This window comes from Lactuca serriola, chromosome 7, assembly GCF_051521515.1.
Source record: "Lactuca serriola cultivar US96UC23 chromosome 7, Lser_US96UC23_V15, whole genome shotgun sequence".
In the NCBI taxonomy this organism is placed as follows: Eukaryota; Viridiplantae; Streptophyta; class Magnoliopsida; order Asterales; family Asteraceae; genus Lactuca; species Lactuca serriola.
The window spans coordinates 34826155-34851937 of NC_136414.1; the positions used below are offsets into that span (position 1 = coordinate 34826155).

General features: G+C 36.3%; 1 pseudogene; it reads left to right on the top strand.

The window, feature by feature from the left end:
* Positions 1 to 22059: 22059 nt before the first annotated feature.
* Positions 22060 to 25105, top strand: LOC145063875 (carboxyl-terminal-processing peptidase 3, chloroplastic-like; annotated as a pseudogene).
* Positions 25106 to 25783: the final 678 nt, after the last annotated feature.

The window sequence follows — 25783 nt, forward strand, 5'->3', positions numbered from 1 at the left end:
AATGAAATAAACATATGCAAATACATAAACAAAAAGAAACGATGATCCATAAAAATGTAATTCCTTATTCATTTTCAAACAACAACATTTACCATTAAAACAATGTAGATATGGGAAATATGATGTCGTAGTTTTTGTGACATCCCTATTTTCATGACAATTTTAAAACTTTTTATTTATGCTTATTTTAAATTAGAGTGATATTTATAAATATGGGATATGTCACATTAAAAGTATTTCTGAAGAAAATGTTTTTCAATGATTATTAAAACTTAGGATATCATAATTGATACAGAAATATAAGCATAAGCAGGCCTTACATCAATATTCTAGCAGCCTACGAGCTCCTTAAATCTCTCAACAAATAATTACATTATATATCAGTACCTTCGCATTGTACCTGTGATATAAAGAAACAGAGTGGATCAGGTTGGGAAACCTAGTGAGCATATAGGGTTTTCAACCCACAATATTATATTCTTTTAATTATATAATCTTTAGCATTTAAATATCTCAGTTACCCCATTCCCGTTATTCTCTCTTTCTAATCCCTAGAATGATGATCTTTAAAGGATCCTTGACTTTAGTCATTTATATTTTCCTAAATGATCAGGTACGACAATATGATAATATTTTGGACATAGCATGACAATACAATAGTGTAACAATCCAAAAATCACAATAAATTTAAATTTCTTAAAAACAACCATGAATCAATATTGTTTACAAAAAGAGTCATTGTTTCAAAAGCATCATTTCAAATTAGAGTTTTCCCAAGACTCGACTACATAAAAACTGGAAGTTGTGTATGATCACGCCATCGCCTTCCCACAATCCTCGAAAGTACCTGAAACCATAAACTAAAATTATAAGCCAAAGCTTACTGAGTTCCCCCAAATTACCAGCACACCACAGCAGACAAGCATGCAATATGAACAACCAGCCTGACTCGACCGCCTCACAGGGCCTACAACCTATATGGACCGTTCTACAAGACTTTGACATTACTAGACCGCCTCGCAGGGCCTACAGTCTATCCGAACCGCTCCACGGACCGACGCCTAACTGGACCACCTCGCAGGGCCTACAACCTATCCAATCGTTCTCGATTATCTTGGCCTACTGCACAAAGCAGGATCGCTTCAACCCAACACAAAATGTCGACATATGCAACAAACAAACATAGACACAGAGCCAACAACACAGATAGTCATAAGGATCATTTGAACAGCTACAACTATCATATCACTATCTTAACCAGGATAAATAATCTAGTGGGTCAGCCTTGGTGTCTTCGACCCATGGGCACAGTCAGGAAAACTCACCTCACAGTCTGACGAATAGTTGAACAATACACTGCTCCAAATACCGGCTCTACAGGTCCCCTATTCAACAGATAGAGACTAAGGCTTAACTATAGCTCAAAATACCCAATATAATCTTAAGTCAAACTTGGTCAACCTTATTCAAAGTTAACGGGTCAAGGAGTCAACTTAGTCCTGTTGGGATGCAAAGTTATTCATGGAGTAACTTTGTAATGGTTTGACTTAAGAAGACCCACTTGCATATGGGATTGAAGCCTTGTGACATGATATATATATATATATATATATATATATATATATATATATACACACACACACACACACACACACACACACACACACTAGGCGAATGCTCGCGCGTTGCGTAGAAACACATATATAGTTGAAATCTTTATAAATATATGTTTTTTTTAAATATAACAATAACGTTTTTGTTAAATTTGATATAATAATTCTTATACTAAGTTGATATAATATATTGATTATTTTGAATTATATGATAAGATATACATCTATTATAATTGCATAATATCAACCGTTTGAATGAATTCTACTTGCGAGTTGCTCATAAATAAAATTAAATATAATATATGGTTTAATGTTATTTATAGTTGTTGTTATTGTTAATTAATTTTTTAAAATTTATTTGTTTAACGTTTTAATTTCTATCATTATAATTATTTAAAACATCAAATATTATTTTTTTTTATTTTAAATGTAACAATAATCATTTATATAGAGTTGTTTTTAACTATTGTTATTTTAAGCTAGTTATTTGAAAATTTTTAACGATTATAAAAATATTTTTAGGAAATATTTTAGTTAAATTGAGATTATAATTTAGTTTTTGTGTTTAGCACTATCATGTTTAACTATTTACAAAATATTCATTGGGTTTTTCAAGTGGAACTAGAATTTATATTTAAGTTGACACTGTAATTTTATATTTAAATGAACTATTTAAGTATTTTGTCCAAACTGTTCAAATATTGTAGCTTTAAACTGATAATAGTTTACATACAACAATATATTGAATCTAATAAATTAAGTATAATATGTTAAAAGTTAAAGATATAACTTTATAAGTAGAAGTACATATATTATTTTAATATTGAAATTTAGTTTATTTGTAATTACACTTTAGGTTTGATATTTACTTAACCTTATTAACCAAGTTATAATCATTATTAGAAAGACACTACAATTTATTATTTTTTAAAAACATAACTTTATAAGTAGAAGTAAATATATTCTTTTAATATTGAAATTTAGTTTATATATGACTACACTTTAGGTTTGATATTTATTTAATTTTATTAACCAACTTATAATCATTATTAGAAAGAAATTTAAAAGTCATGGGAGTTTCAAATGAATGTGGTGAAAGGAAAAATGCTTCCTTTATAATATATACTAGGCGAATGTCCGCGCGTTGCGCAGAAACACCTATATAGTTGAAGTCTTTACAAATATATGGTTTTTTGAATATAACAATAACGTTGTTGTTAAATTCGATATAATAATTTCTATATACTAAACTAATATAATATATTGATTATTTTGAATCATATGATAATATATACATTTATTATAACTTCATAATATCAATTGTTTGAATGACTTCTACCCGCGAGTTATACATGAATAAAATTAACTATAATATATGATTTGATGTTATTTATAGTTGTTTTTATTGTTAATTAATTTTTTAAAATTTATTTGCCTAATGTTTTAATTTCTATCATTATAATTATTTAAAACATCAAACATTGTTTTTTTTATTTTAAAACTAACAATATAATCATTTATATAGAGTTGTTTTTAACTATTGTTATTGTAAGTTATTTTAAGCTACTTATTTGGAAACTTTTAACGATTATAAAAATATATTTAAAAAATGTTTTAGTTAAATTGAAATTACAATTTAGTTTTTGCTTTTATCACTACAATTTATCACTTTTAACTATTTACAAAATATTCTTTAGTTTTTTTTAAATGAAACTAAAAATTATATTTGAGTTGACATTGTAATGCGCAGAAACACCTATATAGTTGAAGTCTTTAAAAATATATATTTTTTAAAATATAACACTAACGTTGTTGTTAAATTTGATATAATATATTGACTATTTTGAATTATATGATAATATATAAATCTATTATAACATCATAATCTCAATCGTTTGATTGACTTCTACTCGCGAGTTAAACATCAATAAAATTAAATATTATATATGGTTTAATATTATTTATAGTTGTTATTTTTAACTAATTTTTTAAAATATATTTGCTTAATGTTTTAATTTCTATCATTATAATTATTTAAAACATCAAACATTATTTTTTGATTTTAAAGGTAACAGTATAATCGTTTATATAGAGTTACTTTTAACTATTGTTATTATAAGTTATTTTAAGCTACTTATTTGAAATTTTTTAACGATTATATAAATATATTTAGGAAATATTTTAGTTAAACTGATATTACAATTTAGTTTTTTGCATTTATCACTTTTAACCATTTACAAAATATTATTTGGTTTTTTTAGTGGAACTGTAATTTATATTTAAGTTGACACTGTAATGTTATATTTAAATTAACAATTGAAGTATTCTGTCCAAACTGTTCAAAAATTATAGCTTTAAACTGATAATGGTTTACATGCAACAATATTTTAAATCTAATAAATTAAGTATAATATGTTACAATTTAAAGAAATAACTTTATAAATAGAAGTAAAGATATTATTTTAAAATTGAAATTTAGTCTATTTATGATTACACTTTCGGTTTGATATTTATTTAACCTTATTAACCAACTTACAATCATTATTAAAAAGACACTACAATTTATCACTTTTAACTATTTATAAAATAATCTTTGGGTTGTTTAAGTTAAATAAAATTTATATTTAGGTTGAGCCTATAATGTTATATTTTAATTAATAATTTAAGTATTTTATACAAATTGTTCAAAAATTATACCTTTAAAATGATAATGGTTTACATCCAATAATATATTAAAACTAATAAATTAAGTATAATATGTTAAAAGTTAAAAAAACATAATTTTATAAGTAGAATTAAAGATATTATTTTAATATTGAAATTTAGTTTATATATAAATACACTTTAGATTTGATATTTATTTAACCTAATTACCAAATTATTATTATTATTATAAATAAATTGAAAAGTCATGGGAGTTTCAAATGAATGTGGTGAAAGGAAAAAAGAATGGGGGTTTCAAATGCATGAGATTCAAGAAAAAATGTTAGCTTTATAAGTATGTATGATACGTATATCATTATATATATATATATATATATATATATATATATATATATATATATATATATATATATATAGAGAGAGAGAGAGAGAGAGAGAGAGAAAGAGATGTTAGCACATCTATATATAGTGGGTTGCATACCACTTGTAGAGTATGCTTGAGAGATGTAGTTCATTGTGACTAGTGAGTGGGATATTTATGTAGAGCTAGATCTAGATCCCTTTTTGTACTCATTCCTATGATTGAATGCATCTTTTAGCACTTAAATCACAGTGTTCTTTGTGTTCTTTTAATTCTGCATGCCAAATCAAATACTCATAATTCACTACATTTGGTATCAGAGCGGGTCTTCGAAGATCATAGCGATTTTTGAAGAAACGGCTCTCGATTTGGCTACATTAAACACAAGTGGAACGTTTATGGTGAGTCTCTCAATGATCTTTCAAAATCTCTTTGATTCGTGCTTGCTTTATTGAATTTTTGATCATTTTGACTCATTGGATCAATTTGTTTTCTTTCTTTTTTTTGAAAAACCCATTTGTTATGATCCAATAAAATTTTCATTGATTAAGCCCAATCCAATCTAATATTCTTTTGTTTGATTCGATTCTCAATTTGCAATTGTTCATTTTAATCAAAATTTAGCCAAGATGAATTTGTTGTTAATCTTGAACCCAAAATGTTTTCCATCAAAGATCCGAGACATCAAACCTGTTACTATTCATGTCTATTTTTTTGGGCCACGATACTTTTGATCCGATATCTTAAAAGTGTGAGCCCAAAAATCATTAAACTCAATATTTGTTACTAAATTGTTGTTGTTCAATTCTAAATTCCACTGGTTCATCATATGCTTACTTGGTTTTATGTTATGATGTTCGAATGTGTTCATCATATGTGTTTCGTTTACGTTTCAACATTCTTGTTAATCAATTAGAGTTGTTCATGAATCTAAACTTGTGAATTGAGTAGCTTTGATTTGTTCTATTACAAATCGATTATGATCAAGTTGAAGTTGAGAAATCGTTCATTGATTCTTTGGTTTTGATGAATATGGTCAAGAACAGTTGAATATGATAAAGAACAGTTGAATAATCACTTTTTGATCTGAAATCTGATGTTAGAATCATCAATTTTGTGTTTGTTAACTGTAACACCCGTTCCAAGTATCATTTAACTTTTCCAAGTTCTAGGGTTTTATGCTAGGACTCGACGAGTTGGGGAGCTCCAACTCATCGAGTAGAGATCATTTATGAGGATGCGGGATTTAGATCCTACTCGACGAGTCGGAAGACCCCGACTTGCAGAGAAGGCGCTGTAAAGGAAAACCCTAATTTTTAGGGTCTGCACCCTATATAAAGGACTTAATCTGCCTCTTTTTGCCTCCCTTACCACTTCATTACCTAGAGAAGAAACCTTATCCGTTCTTTGTTTCCTCCTTGTGCTTGTGAGACTAAGAGATTGCTTTTGGTGCATTTTATTGAAGAAGTTTGAAGGTTGAGAAGCTTGGAACGGGAAGGAGATTGTAGATCCATCATCTAAAACGTTTGGGCATCCATTCAAAGGTAACAAGTTGTTACCTTGATCATTCTAGCATTAGATCCCTTTTTTCTTGGGTTTAAGGCCAGTTTTAGTATATTTTTGAAGCATTTCGGGTGTTGGGTAAGATCTAGAGTTGTAACTTCAGATGTGGACTCCTCTAAGTCCTTAGATTTATAAAGTTGTTTAATTTATCAAGCCTTGGTCCTTCTCTTTGAATAAAACCCCTCCCTTAGCTTGGTTTTGGAATTTAAGAGCTTGCATGCACGTAAAGTTTGCAACTCTATGTGGAAACCATGCCCTAGGAGGCTAGATCTGCAATTTATAGCTTTGGGGTAGCTGAAAAATGTTTGAACACAAAAAGGACTGAAGGGACTCGTCGAGTCCCTTAGCCAACTCGACGAGTTGGGTAGGGTTTGTCCGTTTTTGAGATTCTGAGTGATTTCGGTGGAGGATTAGAGTTTTCGGCCTACATGAATTTTCGGTCTTCTATACATTAAGGAACTCGACGAGTTCCCCAGGAGACTCGGCAAGTTGAAGAGTTATTCAGGTAACTCAGCAAGTTGTTGGATGCACTCGACGAGTGATGTCAACATGGACTGTTGACTTTGACTTTAACTAGGGTTGACTTTGAGGGTATCTATGGTATTTTGGGATTGTGACAAGTTAATCACATGATGATTACAGGCAGTTGAGTTGGAGTAGTGCGAGGGACTTATCCGACCTTATCTTGTCAGTTCAACATTCACGAGTGGTGAGTCTCCTCACCATACAAATGGATCGAACGCACCAAGGCCGACCCGTTTTGTGATATGTGGTACACTTGTTGATTGTAGAGATACGTGGTATGATAGTTATGCTAAGTGTTATGCTAGCTATATATGTGATACTTGCAAGGAAGACCATGGGGGGGGCATGACACTTGGAAGTAAGACCATGTGGGGGAGCCCATGGCTTTTCAAGTAAAGACCATGGGAGGAGCCCATGACACTTGGATGTATGACCATGTGGGAGAGCCCATGGCTTTTCAGCTAAAGACCATGGGGGAGCCTATTGCACTTAGGTGTAAGACCATGTGGGGGAGCCCATGGCATCCTCGAGTAAGACCTTAGGAGGAGCCCACGACATCCTTATATGTTTGTATGCATGGCTTATGTTGTTTATGTAGCTTTTATAGCTAATATGATTATGTGATTATGTGGATTGTGTGGGGTATGCTCTGGGAGCTCGCTAAGCATTAACTTATATTGTGCTGATTGTTGTAGGTACTTCTGCGCCTAAGGGCAAGGACTAGGTCTGATGGTGCAACATGCACTCTCACAGGCATTTTTCTTTAGAGACACTCTTATATTTGAAATAAAGTTTATTGATGTATGAATTTGAAAACAATCGTTGTTGAAATTTTGTTGATAATTGGAAATGTTTTGATATTTTAAAAATGAAAAAATTTCTTTTGAAAAAAATTGGGTCGTTACATTAACCATTGATTTTGAAAAGTCAAACTCAGAAAAAGTCAACATCAGATTCTCAAGTGTCGATTCTATTAATTGAAGGTTGAAATTGGTTGATACAAGTCGAACTTGGGTTGTTTGATGTCGAAATAGTGTTTGATTGGTGTTTAATTTCAAAATTTACTGGGTTTGAGTTCTTGATGTCGAATATTGTGAATGGTGTTTATGTTCACATCTAGGGGTGCAAACGAGCCAAACTACTCATGAGCTATTCGAGATCGAATCGTTAAAAGCTCAACTCGAGATCGATTTTAAACGAGCCTGAGCCGAACTCGAGCTTAATATTAGGCTTGTTTATTAAATGAGCTCGAGCTCGAGCCTCTGTTACTTGGCTCGATTAGGCTCGAGAGCCTAGACGAGCCCACACACACACACACACACACACATATATATATATATATATATATATATAATAAAAGATTATTTTTATTTTTATATATTAAAAAAATAATAATTTAATAAATACCATTTTAGGAAATTAGAGTACACTATATACGAGCCGAGCCCAAATCGAGCCCGAGCCCGTATAATTCTTAACGAGCCGATCTCGAGATTTGTACCACAAGGCTCGAAACGAGCCGAGCTCGAGCTTGAGCCTGTAAATATTTAAACGAGCCGAGCCCGAGCCTGGTCAGGCTCGAGCTCGGCTTGGCTCTTTTGCAGCCCTATTCACATCGTTAATTTTGATTTTGAAATTGAATGTCTTGTGATCAATATTGATTTTGAAATAAGGAGACTTGGTGTTGAGATGAGTTAATTTCGACATACATAGTCAGATTTGGTTTGGAATTGGATCATGGTGTCGAACATATTTGGACTAATGTTGGCTTGAGAATGAACGTTTGTATTTGTGGTCAACAGAAAAATTTTGGAGTCGATTGTTGCTTAGGTTAATTGATGTCGAAATCAGGTTCAATTTGTGGTGATTTGCTTGATGTCGAACGCTCCAAACCAGTTTGATATTGGAACAAAGTGATTTCACTTTTGTGGTCACAATCGTGTTTTGGTTTTGTGGGTCAAAATCAGTTTCACATATGAGGTTGTATTGTGGAGTTAAAGATTGACGATTGATTGTTTTAGAGATGAAAATCAATGTCGTTATGGGAAGATTAGGTTTGGAGGTCAAAATTAATTTTGACATGAGGCAGTAGCACTTGGCTTGAATTCACATATGAGGTTGTGATTTGGGTTATGATGTCGAACTACCTTCGCTTTGTAAATTGATTTGGGTTGACGGTCAAACAAGGCTTCAGATATAAGATCGACGATTGGGTTTGGAGGTCATAATTAATTTCGACATGTGGTCAAATGGTTCGTTCGGCATCCATAGATCGTAGGGCTGCAAACGAGCCGAGCCGAGCTCGAGCCTAAGTATGACCAGGCTCGGGTTCAACTCGTTTAAATATTTATAGGCTCGAGCTCGAGCTCGGCTCGTTTCAATCCTTGTGGTACAAAGCTCGAGATTGGATCGTTAATAATTGTACGGGATTGGGCTCGGTTTGTGCTCGGCTCGTCTACGGTATACTCTAATTTCCTAAAATGGTATTTATTAAATTATTATTTATATATATATATATATATATATATATATATATATATATATATATATATATATGTAGGCTCGTTTAGGCTCGTGAGCCTAATCGAGCCAAGTAACAGAGGCTCGAGATCGAGCTCGTTTAATAAACTAGTCTAATATTAAGTTCGAGCTCGGCTCGGGCTCGTTTAAAATCGATCTCGAGTCGATCTTTTAACGATTCGATCTCGAGTTGCTCACAAGTATCTTGGATCGTTTGCAACCCTAATGGATTATATGTACTCCTACCGTTCGCGTCTGGAAAGAGAAGTGGAGAAAAAGGCAAATGTTTGCTTCGCATCCCTCAACTTTCAATGAATTGGTGGTTTTAACCCACTTTCGCAATGGAGGTCATAAAATGTGAAAAATGTTGAATTTCCATTTCGCATACCTATAATTTATGCAAGTTGGCAGAATTTACCTAGTTTTGACATTGGGCTAAAAGTTCTGTGAAATTGGAAAATTTTCAAATTAGGTCCCTGCATTTGATGCGAAATGACACTTTATGCCCAATTTCACATTTGGGGTAAAGTTTCATATTTGGGGCTGTAGTGGCGCAACGGGTCCCTACATAATTTTGAAATTGACAGTTTTTACCCGGATTTAAGAATTTCAAGTCAAAGGCGGTCCGAGAAGTATCGAATGCAAAAATTGTGATATTTTTGGATTTTCCGGATTTTTGCAAAACATTTATGTCATGTGCTAAGGCGGAGTATTGTATGGAAAATTCCGAATTGAGCGCTTTCTCATTCCTTTTTGGTTTTATAATCATTTTTTATTATAAAAAGGGAGAGAGATTTAAATATGAGAATTAGAAAGTTGTAAATTTTTCATATTACGCGAACTTGAAGACCGAAGTAACCTTGAGAAATCGAAGTTTATGAAGTGATTCGATTTGAGATTCTGATGTGATTTGGGTTTTCCTGGTTCATGATGGATTTGGATTTAATGAAGATTTTTGGGGTGTGCTATTATGCTCAAATTTGGATAATCTTGTGGAGGTTTGGATACTCCTTATTACCTTTTGATGCTCGGTTTTAAAATTCTCACACTCTAGAACCCAGATTGGAAGGTCATTGAAGAATTGAAGATTTGAAGGTCATTTCTACATATGTCATGCCTGAGGCTTAGTTCATGAAGGTGCTCATTTTTGGAAGATTGAAGTAGGTCATCCATTCCTAGCTTTGAGAGGGAGAATATTCGGGTGCAAAGTTATTCATGGGGTGACTTTGTAATGGTTTGAATTGAGAAGACCCATTTACATATGGGATTAAAGCCTTGTAACATGATATATATATATATATATATATATATATATATATATATATATAGAGAGAGAGAGAGAGAGAGAGAGAGAGAGAGAGACATGTTAGCGCCTCCATATAATGAAGTTGATATTAATGAAGTTGGCAATAGAGACACACTATACGTTGGGTGTACGTGCATGTACGCTTGGTGTACATGGGCACGTTTGGTCGGCCAGCTGAGCCTTGTACGCGGGGTGTACGTGCTTGTATGTGGGGGCATACGTGGCCTAAGGACAAAAACCCTAATCTTCGGACTTGAGCCCTATTTAAGCTCACTTATGACCTTTGGACCTCACTATTTACAGCCTCCATAGCCTCCACTGCCTCTAAACGTCCCTAAAAACCCTAAGTTTCCATTAGAGGTGATCCTTGAGCTTGAAGTGACAAAATTATCCCTTTTTGGTGTCTTTACAAGTAGAAGAAGGTGGTGAGCAAGTCTTGGACGTGGTTGAGCTTCTCGATCCTGCATCTACATCACCTTGAGAAGCTTTTGGAGATAAAAAGTTTATACCTTGCTAATCCTTTTGCTAGTTTGAGTTAGGGTTTGGTAATGAGTTCATTTTTTGTCCATGGATCCTCTTTTGTGAGTTTAAGCAACTACAAAGGTTTGAAATGATAAATCTAAGTCCCTTTGGCATGTTAGAAGCATAAAAATGCTATCTTGATGGTTGTTATGGCACCATGCATGGGTTTAAGTTCTTAAAGTAAGTCTTAATCGACAAATGGGGATGTTGGGCTCCCATAATGCATGCAAAGGCATAAAGTTTCCAACTTTATGCCCTAGGACCCTTAGAATGACCAAGATTTGGAATTTAATGAAGTGGCTGCATGGATTAAGTATCTAATGGCTTAATGAGCTTAGCAACTTTGTACGTTTGGCGTACTATTATGTACGCTAAGTGTACCGCTTGAAGACCAAGTATGCTAAGCATACTGATGGTGTACGTTGTGTGTACATCCATTGGGCTGTTAGGCGAGTTTTGGACTCTTGGGACTCTCGAGCCTTATCTAGTTTTGGGCCTTGGCCCATTTAGGATAGGTGGGACCAGTTTTCTTTCGTGGGTATTGTGTGTCATGGAATGGGCTTTTAAACTTGCTAATGAACCTTAGGTGGCATGGTTGGGCCTTATGGCCCGCTATTGTTTTTAAACCAAGGATAGTGGGCCCATTAAAGGAGAAAGGCTTTTGGGCCTTATTTGAAGAGTTTGGACTTAGGGATTTTGGGCCCATGAATGGGTTGTGTGACTTGTGTCATAATTCTAATTAGGGTAATTTGTATATATAATAGTGTGAGATTTCCATATCAGTAGCCGAGCAATTATTATATATCAACAGACTGAGGTGAGTCTTCTCAATATATCAATGGGTCGAAAGCACCAATGCCAACCCATTACTCGACATGTGGAATGATAGTTGTACATGTTCTTGCTTGTTTAAAGGATCTCGGGGGTAGCCCATGGCATTGCAGGAAAAGACCATGGGGGTAACCCATGGCACTTGGATATTAGATCATGGGTGCAACCTATGGCATTCCAGGGAAAAGTCCATAGGGGTAGCCCATGGTAATTGTATGTATGATTATATGGTATTGTGGGAAACTCACTAAGCTTTACTTATAGTTTATTTGGTGGTTTCAGGTACTTCCGGTACTAAAGGGAAGGGCCCAGCTTCATGGCGCAACATTCACTCTCCAACGTTTTTCGCACTTATTGATATTGATACTCTGATAATTTGATATGTTGTGATGTAATGGATTTTTGGAAAAAATTATGATTGTAAATCCTACTTTTAAAATTAAAATATTTATTAGGCTTTTGGGTTGTTACAGTCTTCCTCATTCTTCTGAAGACGATCTTCTACATTTTGGTCAAGGTGAAAGTGTGTTCCCTTCTTCAAGCAATGGTGGAAATGCATATCATGCTTCTTCAACTCTTCCTCCTCCTCCTCCTCCTCCAGTGACTCTCCCTAAGTCATGTTTCCTTCAAGTTGAAAAATACGAAATTACTCAAGCCCTATTGGCATGTAAACATCAAGATGGAAAGTTTGTGTGTGCGCATGTTCTGGAAATGAAATCGTACATTGACAGATTGGATATGTTGGGTGTCGTTTTCCCAAGGGAGATAGCTTGACTTGGTTCTAATTTCGCTTCCTGAGTCATATAGTCAGTTCATTAAATACTATTATATGAGCGACCACGACGTGACCCTAATTGATCTGACACATATGTTGATTGCTACTGGAGCAGAAATGTTTAAGATCACAAGTGAAGCAAAAGTGTTTGAAGGAACTATCTCTAAAATTTCCATGGACATTGAAAATGGCAACAATGGTAGTCCAGAAAAGGTTTCTCTTCCCAATGGAAAGGTATCGACCAAGGTCAAACTGTTTGACCATATGGTAAAGAGAAAGGCTAGTTCTGAGATAGTTCCATGTGGTAATCCTAAAAGTTCCATATGTTTCTATTGCTAATCGGAGGGACATTGGTTGCGAAGCTGCCCTGACTACCTAAAAGATCTCAGAGATGGTAAAGTCAAGTCGTATGACTCCACTTCAGGTACATCCGTTATCTAACTCCATTATTGTCCTATTTATAGATTCTTAAAAAATGATGTGATGATCACATTTTGATGTTTTGCAGGATCTAAGAGAAAGAATGAAGCTTAAGAAGAGTGATATGAATCTGATCGTGAGATATGGATTTCAGTCACATGGCTCGATGATCAAATTTTGGAAGCTACTACTTGGGAGTTATGATAATTTAATAGATTGCTTAGGAAATGTCTAGAAACATTGTTTTCATTTTTTGCATTGTAAGGACAAGTTCCAAATTTTTTATTTATTATTAAGAAAAGTGAAATTTTGGTTTATATAGTTGGTTTACTTACAATGACATCTATGAAAGTGCTGGTTACATTTCTATTATTAGCAATATTAATTGTGGATTTGATTCCTACTATTTCATTTGTGGAAATGTCACAATTGACTAAGTGATAAAGATATCTCATCACCCAAGTTTCAATTGGAGAGAAACTTGGAGTCATACAATTCGAATTGTGTGATGTATGAGAATTTTGATCTTTGGAAAATTATGACTTATTAATTGATCACATGTTTTGTGAGTCAAAGTGAAGGACTATTGGGTCTAGTACATATTGATATGGATTATTCATATCCACGACAAAGGTTGATAATTTTATTCATCATGATACATTTTCAGTAAACATGATTTTGTTAATAAGATTAAGCATAATTTTGACACTTTGAAAAGATTCAAAGAGTATCAAAACAAATAAAAGAATATATTAGGAAGAAAGATAAAGGTTTCTCCTATCTGAAAGGAAAGGAGAGTACTTTAGTATCATGTTTTGTGATCATCTTAATGATTGTGGAACCATGTCACAATTGATCCTCGAAGAACATCTTAGTGCAACTATGTGACTAAGAAGAGGAATTGGATATTGTTAAAATGGTTCACTCAACAGATGAGTCATACTTCGTATCCAATTAAAATTTTAGAGTCATACTCTAGTAACTACAAATCATATCTTGAAGCTTGTTTCATACTAATTAGGTTTATAAAACTTAATGAAATGTGGAGTAATAATATTTTCTTACTCTAGCACATTTGGAATTGGAAATTATGATGTTTTGGTTAAAACAAAGGATGAACTAAGACCAATTCCATGAAGTGTTTTATAGTCGAGAATCAATACTAACTTTTGAATATTTGTTTTTAGATCAGTAAGGAATATTCCATGAGAAAGAAAAACTTATATGTCAAGAAGTCAGTGGGAGTCTTATTGATCTTGAAGAGTTTCAGGAGTCAATCAAGAATAAACCTTTTAAGTTATCACTAGCACACGACCTGAGGTCGATAACCTATTGTGTTAAGTTGACACATTCTTGTTTCTGTGCATCTTCCAGTTGAGTTGGCATGCTTATGAGTTTTCTGGTTCTCATTTGAATGAAAAAGGCAGAGCATGTTGGTCAGTGATAGTACATTGGACAATGGAGGTGAACTGCTTAAACAACATGGAAGCACTGGTCGAACCTTGTGCTACCAGAAGGCAAGAAATTAAGAAAAAGTTAAGTTTAGTCCATGAAAGCTAAATTAGAATTTGAATTTTTCATATTATGATTGTAGGTTGGAAATGATAGATTCACATGGATGGGAACACATACACCATAAAATCTAAGTGGCAAAAGGTTTCGCTCTAATTCATGAAAAATGATTATCAGGAAACATTTTTGCTAGTAGAATTTAAAGATTTGATAAATATCATTATGGTTAGTGGTTGTGATAATCACATTCTCAAATTCGTAATATGATTACGACATCCCTTTTCATTGTTCGAATTGTGAGAAATGGCAAGGAACTGTTTGAACGTTCAGGACTTACTGATATAAGTTCTGAAATGGTTTAAGCACACACATATGCTATCTAATGAAGGTGTATAATCTTCAGAAGTCCAGTTGAAGACTTGTCAAAGCATCATGTATCAGAAATCTATACTTTAGTAAGATAGTCAAGAGCATTGATTTCAAGAAGTCCATTTGATTTTTGGGTACATGTCATGTAACATCCCGACTTACAAGTATGTAATTTTTAAGGATTTTGTGCATCACACAAGACCTACTCGATGATTTGGAGGCCCCAACTCGTCTTGTAGAAACCAGTTAACATGCGTGAATTATGGAACCTACTCGACGAGTTGGAGGACCCCAACTCGACGAGTTGAGGCTATTCATGAAAACCCTAATTTTCAGGGTTTTGCACCCTATTTAAAGACCTTATAACCCATTGTAAGCCTCTCTCATCATCCCATTGCCCTCAAAAACCCTAATTTGTGCATCTTATCCCATTGTGTGTGTGTGAGCTTGGAAAGTGACTCTTGGTGCTCTTTTGGAAGGAAACTCGAAGATTGAAGAGATTAGAGTGAGAAGGAGGTTGTAGATCCGACATCTATTATGTGTGGACAATGATATTGAGGTATAAATTTGATACCTTGACGTCTAACTTCTTAGATCTTCTCCTATGGAAGTTTAGTATCTTTTTAGCCCATTTTGGGTCCATTTTTGGAAGATAAGCATGATTTGAAGTTGTAACTTTAGATCTGGACACTTCCAGGCCCCTAAGACATGAAGACTCAATCTTTATCAATATTTGGCTATCCTCCATGCCCTAAACCTCATATTAAGCCTAGTTTTATGTGTTTTAACCTCTTGAGGCCATGCATGCATATAAAGTTATCAACTTTGCGTGGTATTTCAGTCCTAAGGGAGTAGATCTACAGTTTGGAGCCTTAGTTTCGCTTAAAAGCGTCTGAATGAGAAAAGGGTTGAAAGAACTCGACGAGTTTCTTAGCCAAATCGATGAGTTGGATAGGGTTTTCCTGTTCTGGATTCTGAGTGAACTCGACGAGTTGATGAGATAACTCAACGAGTGGATGAGGGTGTTTCCTGCTTTTTGACACTGCATGAACTCGATGATTTGCTTGGACAACTCGGCGAGTTGACTCGGGTTTTCACGGTTTTCTGATTTCTGAAGGAACTCGACGAGTTGCTAGTTGCACTCGACGAGTTGGGTCAACATGGACTGTTGACCTTAACTGTTGACTTTGAATATGACCAGGGGCTGACCAAGTTTGACTTTTGAGGGTATTTTTGTAATTTGGGTCTTGATGGAATTGGTCCCATGGTGGTTGTAGGTGTTTGAGTTTTTTTATTGTATCTTGGTTATAGGATGATGCTATGTTTATTGATCTTTTAGATCTATATCTTGGTTATAGAATGATGCTATGTTAGTGATCAGTTAGATCGGTATCCTAGTATATAAGATGATGCTATGATTAGTGATCTGTTAGATCTCTATGAGTGTTTGTACATGATAGCTAGCGTATGATATTTATGTGTTGATTGTGTGATTGCGGGTGGGTTGAGGCGTTCCTACTTTGTGCTCTAGGCCAACATACACAGGGGGGGTCCAGATAGACTGAAGGCCCATCAGAGCATACCAGTCAAGTCAAAGGCTCGACGAACGGTCCAAACAAAATGAAGGCCCGGTAGGACGGACCAGACATGCTGAAGGTTCGGAGAGTGGACCAGATAGACTGAAGGCTCGGTGAGGGTGGTCCAGTCATACTGTTGACTCTATATGCATGTTGTTTGTTATGATATTGTTTGGCTTATATGGCATTGGTATTTTTAGGGAACTCGCTAAGCTTTGGGCTTACAGTTGTTGATTTTTTTTCAGGTACTTCGGATGATTGCGGGAAGGTGAAGGCTTGATTGTGCACGTTCTAGCATTTTATGATTTTGATTTCTGGGATACTCTGATATGAAACTATTTAAAAACATTTTGTAATAAATAATGGTTTTTGGATGTTTGAAAAGTTTTAATTTTTCCGAAATTTATGGATGTTACAAGTTAGTATCAGAGCCTTGGTTTGAGCGAACTGGAGGAACACTCGTGTGAATCCAGTCTCAAACTAAGGAAAATATTTTCAAAATGATTTTCAAATGGTTTTCAAAATACAAAAGGATGACGCGATATGCACGATCAGCCAGATCCAGTAAGTAGACCCCAAAATACCATATGGTTATTTGATAATATGATATGTTAGAACAACATTCTAGTGATAGGCTAGGGATCTTCAAGAATTGCATGATAGAATTTCCTGATTATATGATGCTTGATAGCCTAGGGCTTTCCTTATATGAAATTTGCATCATTACTGTTGTTGCTTAGTGTATGCATCACGATTGTGTATAACTAAGATCTTATAGCCTGAGAATGTTTGTTTTAGCGTTATTTCCTGTTCTTGTTTGATGAAGGGCTTAGGGTAGGATCAAATATTCTAATGTCTATAGGGTCCAACGTTTTGTGTGGCTAGCATACACGAGTGATGCAGGGTTGGTGGAAGTTTCATGGATGAGTTGTGCGGGTTCAGTCGGCCAGTGATGAGATATTTAGCCTTCCTCTAGGAGTGAGGATTGCGTGCTCGCCTATGATTATGTATATTGTTAGGGATTTGTGATGATAGTTGAGACAAATATGCGTAGGTGTGGAAGGTAGTATGGGCTTGTACTACTGAAAGCATAGGACCCATACACGTAGCAAGGAAGTCACAACCCCTAGGGCTTTTTTGGGAGTTATTTCCCCGTATTTATATGGAATGTCTGATATCTCCCTGGTATATTTTTAGCATGGTGGTTATGAGATGATTAGTGATCGGATCCGGGTCAGGATCAGAAGATGGCAGTCAGGGTGGACCAGTAGTGCCCGAGACCATTGGTCAGATGAGACCTGATGAGTTGGATGCCAGGATTAGGGAGATCCTGCATGACGAGGTTGCTGCACTTTTCTGCGATGAGTTGTCTGAGATGTTTGGGTCTATTAAGACTACTATGGTGGTGTACTTTGATGAGCTCTACGCAACCATTGCCGAGACTATTGCTGCTGCTGCCTCCGCAGCCGTGGCGGCTGCATGTACGGGGACAAGTCGGGATTTTCAGTATCAGGACTTCAATAACACGAAGCCCCTGACTTTTGATGGGGTTCGGGACCTGATCATAGCCATGAGGTGGCTATTTGACATTGAGGGATGCTTTTTCACATGCTCATGTCCTACCGACCAGAATGTCAGGTGTGCTCTGAACCTGCTGAGGTCCGGAGCAAAGGACTGGTGGAGATTGATGACGGGGTCGTATTCCGATGAGCAAAGAGTTGCGGTTACTTGGGATCAATTTTGGGAGATGTTCCGCTCCTTCTACATTTCGCGGGTTGAGCGAGAGCGGATGGCACAAGAGTTTTTGGATTTGAGACAGGTATTGGAGTCGGTGACGGAGATCACCCGTATGTTTACTGAGAGGGCGATGTTTTGCCCAGAGTTTGCTTCCGAGCAGGCTTAGATGACACGTTATCTGAGCATGCTCAAGACCGACATCAGACAGTTTATTGCTACCCAGTGTTGTGATACACTACTGGAGTTACAGGAGGCCGCTAGGCGGCATGAGCTCGATATTGAGCTGCTGTTGAGAGAGCAGAGGCAGGCACTGACACAGTCACAGCCTGCGCCTAAGCAGCCCAAGACCACCGATTCTAGGTCTGGAGGCCAGAGTGGTCGCACTTGTGGGAAGTGCGGGTAGGGACATTATGGATTTTGTCGATCCAGTAGTGTGTGCCACAAGTGCGGCAAGGAGGGGAACATTACGGGGATTGCCGCCAGTCGGCCCAGGTTCAGGTTACGAGGATTTGTTACCACTGCAATCAGGTTGGTCACTTGAAGACCAATTATCCATTGCTTGCTACCAAGCCGGCGTAGGCTCCAGCGCCAGCTACACTGAGGATTACTGACGAGAGTCAGCGTAGAGCGGAACCCCCGAGGGCTCAGGGACGCGCCTTCCATCTCACAGCCGAGTAGGCCAGGGTAGCACCAGATGTGGTGGTTGGTATCTTTATATTCCTTATCTTGTTGATTATATTTATTTTATGCTCATATATGTTGTACTTGTGTTAGGTACGTTCTTGGTGAACTCCTTACTTCCTCTGGTATTGTTTGACTCGGGGGGCGAGTTGGTCTTTTGTCTCGCGATCTTTTAGTAGAGAGTTCGGTTTTCCTTTAGGAGAGCTAGAGTTTCCGTTGTGAGTATCCATCACCAACGCACACGGGATTTCTACTTCTTCAGTCTATCAGGGTTATGTTCTACAGATCTTCAGGGTAGCCTTCCCGATTGACTTGATTCTGATTCCCATAGGGACGCTTTTGTGATAGTGGGTATGGATTGGCTGAGTCGTTTCGGTGCCCTGATTGACTGCGAGGATCAGCGGGTTGTAGTTTGAACCCCACGTGGGAGAGAATTGGTTATCTATGGTGAGTGCACCAAGTTGGGATCAGGGTTTTGCTCAGCCACCAGGGCTCAACAGTATATTTAACACGGGTGTGCGGGATACTTAGCATATGTGGTAGATACACGGGTCAGGGATCAGGTCTCGGTTTTTGATGTTCCAGTTGTTATAGATTTCGTTGATGTGTTTCCAAAGGAGTTACCCGGAGTTCCTCCTGAGAGACAGGTCGAGTTCAGGATCGACCTTGTGCCAGGTACGGCCCCTATCACCAAGGCGTTGTACCGATTGGCACCGCCTGAGATATAGGATCTATTATCTCAGTTGCAGGAGTTGCTAGGCAAGCAGTTCATCCGTCCGAGTAGTTCTCCTTACGGAGCAACGATTCTCTTCATCAAGATGATGGATGGTTCATACCATATGTGCATCGATTACCGGGAGCTGAACAAGTTGATAGTGAAAACTGTTATCCACTTCCACAGATAGATGACCTCTTCGATCAGTTTATAGGGAGCATTGTAACGCCCGTAGATCAGGGCTAGTCAATTTAGAGACGATAGGCGTCAAAAAAATGAATTTTTAATGAAAGATTATTTAGAATGAATAATCTTAACTAAGTTGTAGTATATGTTACAAGGATTCCGTACATATATAGAACGCCAAAATCTGACTTTGTATGAGGAAGTTATGATTTTCTGAAGTTTCGACTTAGCGGTATGCAGCCTGAAATACTCAATTTGAGATCAAGCGGTTTTTAGCTGAAACAATCTAAACGAGAATCGAAGATCTCGTTGTTGGTATGGAAGCAATGAAAAGTTAGGCGAGAACGGACGTCAAACGAAGAAGTTATGAATTTATAACGAAGTTTTCCTGTCCGGGCCTACTAAAAATAAATAATAAAAATAAAGTCAAAATTAGCCGACGAAGTCTAAACGAAAGTTGTAGAGCGTAGTCTCACCTATGCGTGGATATAAAGAACGTCGAAAACGGAGTTCGTATGAAGAAGATATGAATTTCCGAAGTTTATTAAATAATTAATATTTAAATTTAATTATAAATCCCGGCATTATCCGAAGACGAGTCATCGGACTCATCCGAAGTACGCCCCGCATACACCGAGGCATGACGACATTCGCACTCGAGTACTTCTGATACGTAAGCCATGACGATCCGAGGCGTACGCCCCGCGTAACCCCGAGGTCCAGCCTCTATAAATAGGATCCGAAGGCAGCTCTTTTCTTTTACAATTTCTTCCTTCTTCTCTCTAGTTTTTGCCTTGTTTTGCGTGCCGTTTATACCCCGAAGCCCCGATAATATTCCCAAGTCCCGAAGCAAGTTTCGAAGCCCCGAAGATCCCGAGAAGTGCGATTCCCGAGCCGAAGCTCTGTCCGCGAGAAGTTCGATTTTTGTAGAGATCTTCCAGATCTGCTGAGGATTACTACTTTTGTAAGCCGTAGTGCTGTCCGATCATCTTCTGATCAAGTGAGTGTATACTACCTTTCATAAACACGATAATAATACAAGTATGGTTCGAGTGTATTAAGTATATTGTTATTTATATGTGTGAGTGTGTAGTTACACTACAAGAAAAATAGTCTTTAATGACGCGCAAACAATGACACTCGCAGATTCACGTTACGCATTTTTGGGCATCCTTAAAAATAATGTCAGACTTCCAAAATTTGAAGGACAGTGGACACGCATTTTTGCGTGCCCTTAAATTAGTGTCTCAAGAAAAAAAATTAAAAACACGGAGGGCGCTTTATCTTAAACGTGCGTCTTCTGTAGGTGTCGCTTTATAATTTTAAGGAAACGCGCCTTGAGAAGATAACGGGGGAAACGAAACCCTAAAATTTTGAAAACCGACCTTTCTTTTCTACCTTCTTTTCTTTATCTTCACAATCGACTCTCCCCTTTTGTTTCTCTATTTCGATGGTTGTTTCCCTCTTGCCCTAATCACGTCGTCGCCGCGAATCACACACCGCCAGGCAGTGGAAGAAGATGATGAAGTTTTTCGTTGTCGTATGCCGCCCTCCCTCGCTGTCTCTAACTATCTCTGCCCTTTCTTTATTCTCCGCTTCTATGATCTCAGACTCCTATTCACCCCTCTAAAGCCTTACTTGTAAGTCCACACCACGCTTGTTCTTATCTTGTTATGGAAAATCAAGAAACATTCGAAAAACCTTAAGGTTTCGCTGTGAGGCCTCGTTTCTTCTTATTAGTATCGAATTTCTTCTTGGCTGAGGGGCTAGATTGACGAGACCTGTGAGAATTCTAAGATCGATCATTGCTCCCTGTGTGACTATGTGAGGATACAGAGATTAATGGCTGCGATAGGGTTTAGCAAACCTCGTTATTTCTTCTCTACCAGGTATATTAAATGTTGGGTCAAGTCTCTAGCTCTGCATTCTCTCTACCACTACATTCTCTCTCTCTCTCTCTCTCTCTAGAAAACCCTAATCACCCTTCTAGTTTTCTGAACCAGTAAAAAGCATGGTTTGTGTATTTGTAAACCCAATATAGAGATTTTTGGGTCTGATTTTTAGGGATTACCATAAATCCCCTTAAATCCAACCATTACACTTGTTCATTCATTCCCCAAAAATCCCTTCATCTTGATTACGATCTACAAACCCCCTAAATCCTCCAGTTAGAGTATCTACCATGGATGCTCTATGCCGACCTAATCTCGATCTTAGTAATTCTTCACCCCTTTCATCAATTTACACCAAAACCCCTCAAACACCAACCTCTTCAACTTTTCCCTATAAGTACTGATTATCTTCTTCCAATTTCAATGGTTACCATAGCAAGTGTAAAGTACCAACACCACCTCAAGCTTTACCCAAGGCAAATTCGAACGAATCAGTTGAATCCAATAAGAAATTGATTGATTCAATTGCTAAAGGTTTGATCGGGCTCGCTGCTGCAGTCTCTGTTTGTTTAGATTCACCAGCTCTTGCCGAGTCCTTGACAATAGCATTCCCAGCTTCTCATACTCATGAGGTAGGTGTTCAGTTCGATCATCTTTTTTAGTAGTTTGTTTGGGTTGTGCAGATAAGGTGTTCGATCTATTGCTTATATGGGTTTGGTAAAATTTGATTTCGTAACAGGTGAATGTTGTGCAGCGAACTCTCGTAGAGACTTGGGGTTTGATCAGAGACGCTTTTGTTGATCCAACTTTTAATCATCAAGGTACGATTCATTTCTGTTGTTTTATGTCATTTAGTGTCAATAAGTTTAACGTAAGTTTATGTGTTTTCTGTAGACTAGGACTCAAAATTCCAACAAACAATGGTGGAAATGCTTCCACTTAGAACAGCTGATGCCGCATACAGCAAGATTAAAGGAATGCTTTCTACTCTTGGAGATTGCTTCACTCGCATTATCAGTCCAAAGGTGTGAATTTTCACATTACTTTTACAAAAATTGTCCCTGTGGTTTCTGAAAGAGTTTTCAGTTTTGGACTAAAATTCAGAAACAACAGGGACCATTTTTGTAACTTATTCTTACTCCTAGATTCCAAAAGGGGAAACTTACTCTATTTTCTTTTCGGCAATGATTTGTACAGGAATACCAAAGTTTTAGAATTGGAAGTGATGGAAACGTGCAAGGAGTTGGACTATTTGTGAATACTGAACCAGAAACCGGTCATATGGTTGGTGATGTCGAGACTTGAACTTGAGACCTCAGTTATGGATTCTTATTTATTTTTTATTTTTAAAAATTTAAAATTTTTTGTTTCAGGTTGTATTGTCCTGTGTTGAGGGTAGCCCAGCTGCTAGAGCTTGAATACATGTAGGAGATGAGTTAATTGAAATAAATGGAGAGAGAATTAAAGGGATTAGTGGTGAAGCTGCTGCACAAAAGCTCAGAGGTCATGTTGGGACAAGTGTTACAGTCAAAGTGCACAATGTAAGTTTTGTAGGAAGGAATGTAATGGTTGATTCCTTTCTAAAGGATTTTATAGAAATTTGTGCATGTTCACATTTCTGATCTACAGGGAAAAAAGTTGGCCATTGACTCTAGTTTTAGAGAGGTGAAACTACCCCGGGAATTCATCAGACTTTCTCCTATATCAAGTGTCATCATTCCTCATAGAACACCAAATGGTCATGTATCCAAAACCGGATATGTAAAGCTATTAGCCTTCTCCCAGGTGCTTATTAATTCTCTAAATCTTAGTCTTACTTTATAACTTCATATCTTAAATTCATCTAACAACAAGATTTTGCAAACAGACTGCTGCTACAGATATGAAACACGCCATTCGTGAATTGGAAAATCAGGGTGTTGAATCTTACATTTTGGATCTCCGAAACAATCCAGTAAGTAGCCTAAAGTTGACTTTAGTAAACTTTTGTTTGACTATTTACTAGTATTTACATATATATGTTTATTTATAGGGTGGTTTGGTGAAGGTTGGACTTGATGTTGCTCAAATATGGCTGAATGGAGATGAGACTCTAGTGAACACAATAGATCGAGATAGGAACATGCTTCCTATTAACATGATCAATGGCCATGCTCTTACTTGTGATCCGCTAGTTGTTCTTGTAAGTTTTTTTTTGACATGAAAATCTATATATTCACCTTCTGTTACATCTTTTGCTAGTGCTGACATGGCAGTGAGACAACGACCACATCAGAAGAAGTATAAGCTGAGAACTGGCTGTGTTAATTTGTCATATTCTCATAAACCTGGTAACAGGGAGCACACAAAGGCTACAAGAAACATGTGACAGTTGGCGAAAAAGGTGTTGTTTTATCCCCCCCCCCCTTTTTTTTTGATATTTTACATTTGTATAAACCTAATATGATTTTGATTTCTGAAATAAATTGATTTGTGCAGGGGAAACGAGGTTTATAAGAGTGGAGATTTATCAGAAGCTGAAGTATGTTATTCAAAGGGTATTAGTTCAATACAACATACAGAGACACCTGGCGTTTATATACAGCCTCTTATTTTCTATTATAGCAATCGTGCAACTATACGCATGGCTCTTGGAAGAATGAGGGAAAATGTCTAAACGACTGTAGAATGGCTGCTGCATTAGATCCCAATTTCATGAAGGTCAATAAGCTCCTTTTCAGAGAAACTACTTAATATGAAAGGAGAGGCTCTTCTCATGGTATGTGAATGTGATTCATAATCTTTGTTAGTTTAATAATTGAAATTGACTGATTTGCCCCTACTTATTACACAGCTGGGGAAGCATAAAGAGATGGTTCAACTATGTGAGCAAACCCTAGATACATCGGGTACTCAAAATTCTACCAATTTTTTTTAACTACTTTCCCTTTACTTTTGAGTTTTAACCTCTTAATATTATATGATATTTATAAATCAGGGAGGGGAACTTCAGTGGTGAAGATACTGTTAGGGTTACCACCATGAACAAGCATGGGAAGCATGATTTGGATATTCCAGTCATTGTCAACCCACGAAATGATCCTCCATTTATTAATGTCCCTGAGTTCATCATGTTGGAGAATGTGGCAGAAGATGATATTCACTTTCCAGGTCATATTCACTTTCCAGGTCATATTCACTTTCCAGGTATATTACAGTTTACAAGAAATAACAACGTACTTTTATGTATTTGCATATTGTGAAAACATTTTACTTTTATTTCTTTCTATTACAGTTTACAACACTGCACTTTTCATTTATGCTCTTACAAGATTTGTTGCAAGTCCTTTAATCTGAAGCCACTATACATCAGGACAGTTATTAGCTTTTGTACACAATCGTCTAACTAAATGTACCTTTTAAACTGGGATGGTGCAGGCCTATGAATATGATTTACACTTCCAGTTCACATTGTATCCAATTATGGAAAGGATATTTGGCCCCATAGTAGTAGCTCGTATTGCAGGAGTAAGCGATTTTTCTTTAATTTAGTTTTTCTTTTACCATTTGTTTAATTTAATTATTCATTTTTGATGTAATTATTGATTTTGCATGAGAGAAAAAAAGTTATATATATGAATCTTGAAAAATGGGATGTTTTTTTGATAAGTGAGGTCTTGAATATGTTTTGTGTAGGTTGTGTCTATACCACTACTCACAAGTTATCCATTCATAGCCATGTTGACTGGATTTGCTCTCTCGTTGACTTTAAATTGTGCATCCATTATAAAGAGTGTTTTATATGTAAGTTTTTCAGGGACTAAATCTGTCTCTTCATTAATTGCATGCTACTATTAGTTTATTTCTTAATATAAGATAATATTTGCACATATTTATCCAAAATGCAAGAAATGTTATAATTATTTTTATCTTGATAATTTGGTTTCTTGTCATCAACAGGTATCCATCATAACGGGGACATTCATGTTGCAAAATAAAGATGTGGTAATCTTCGCCTCCTCAGTTCTATAGCTT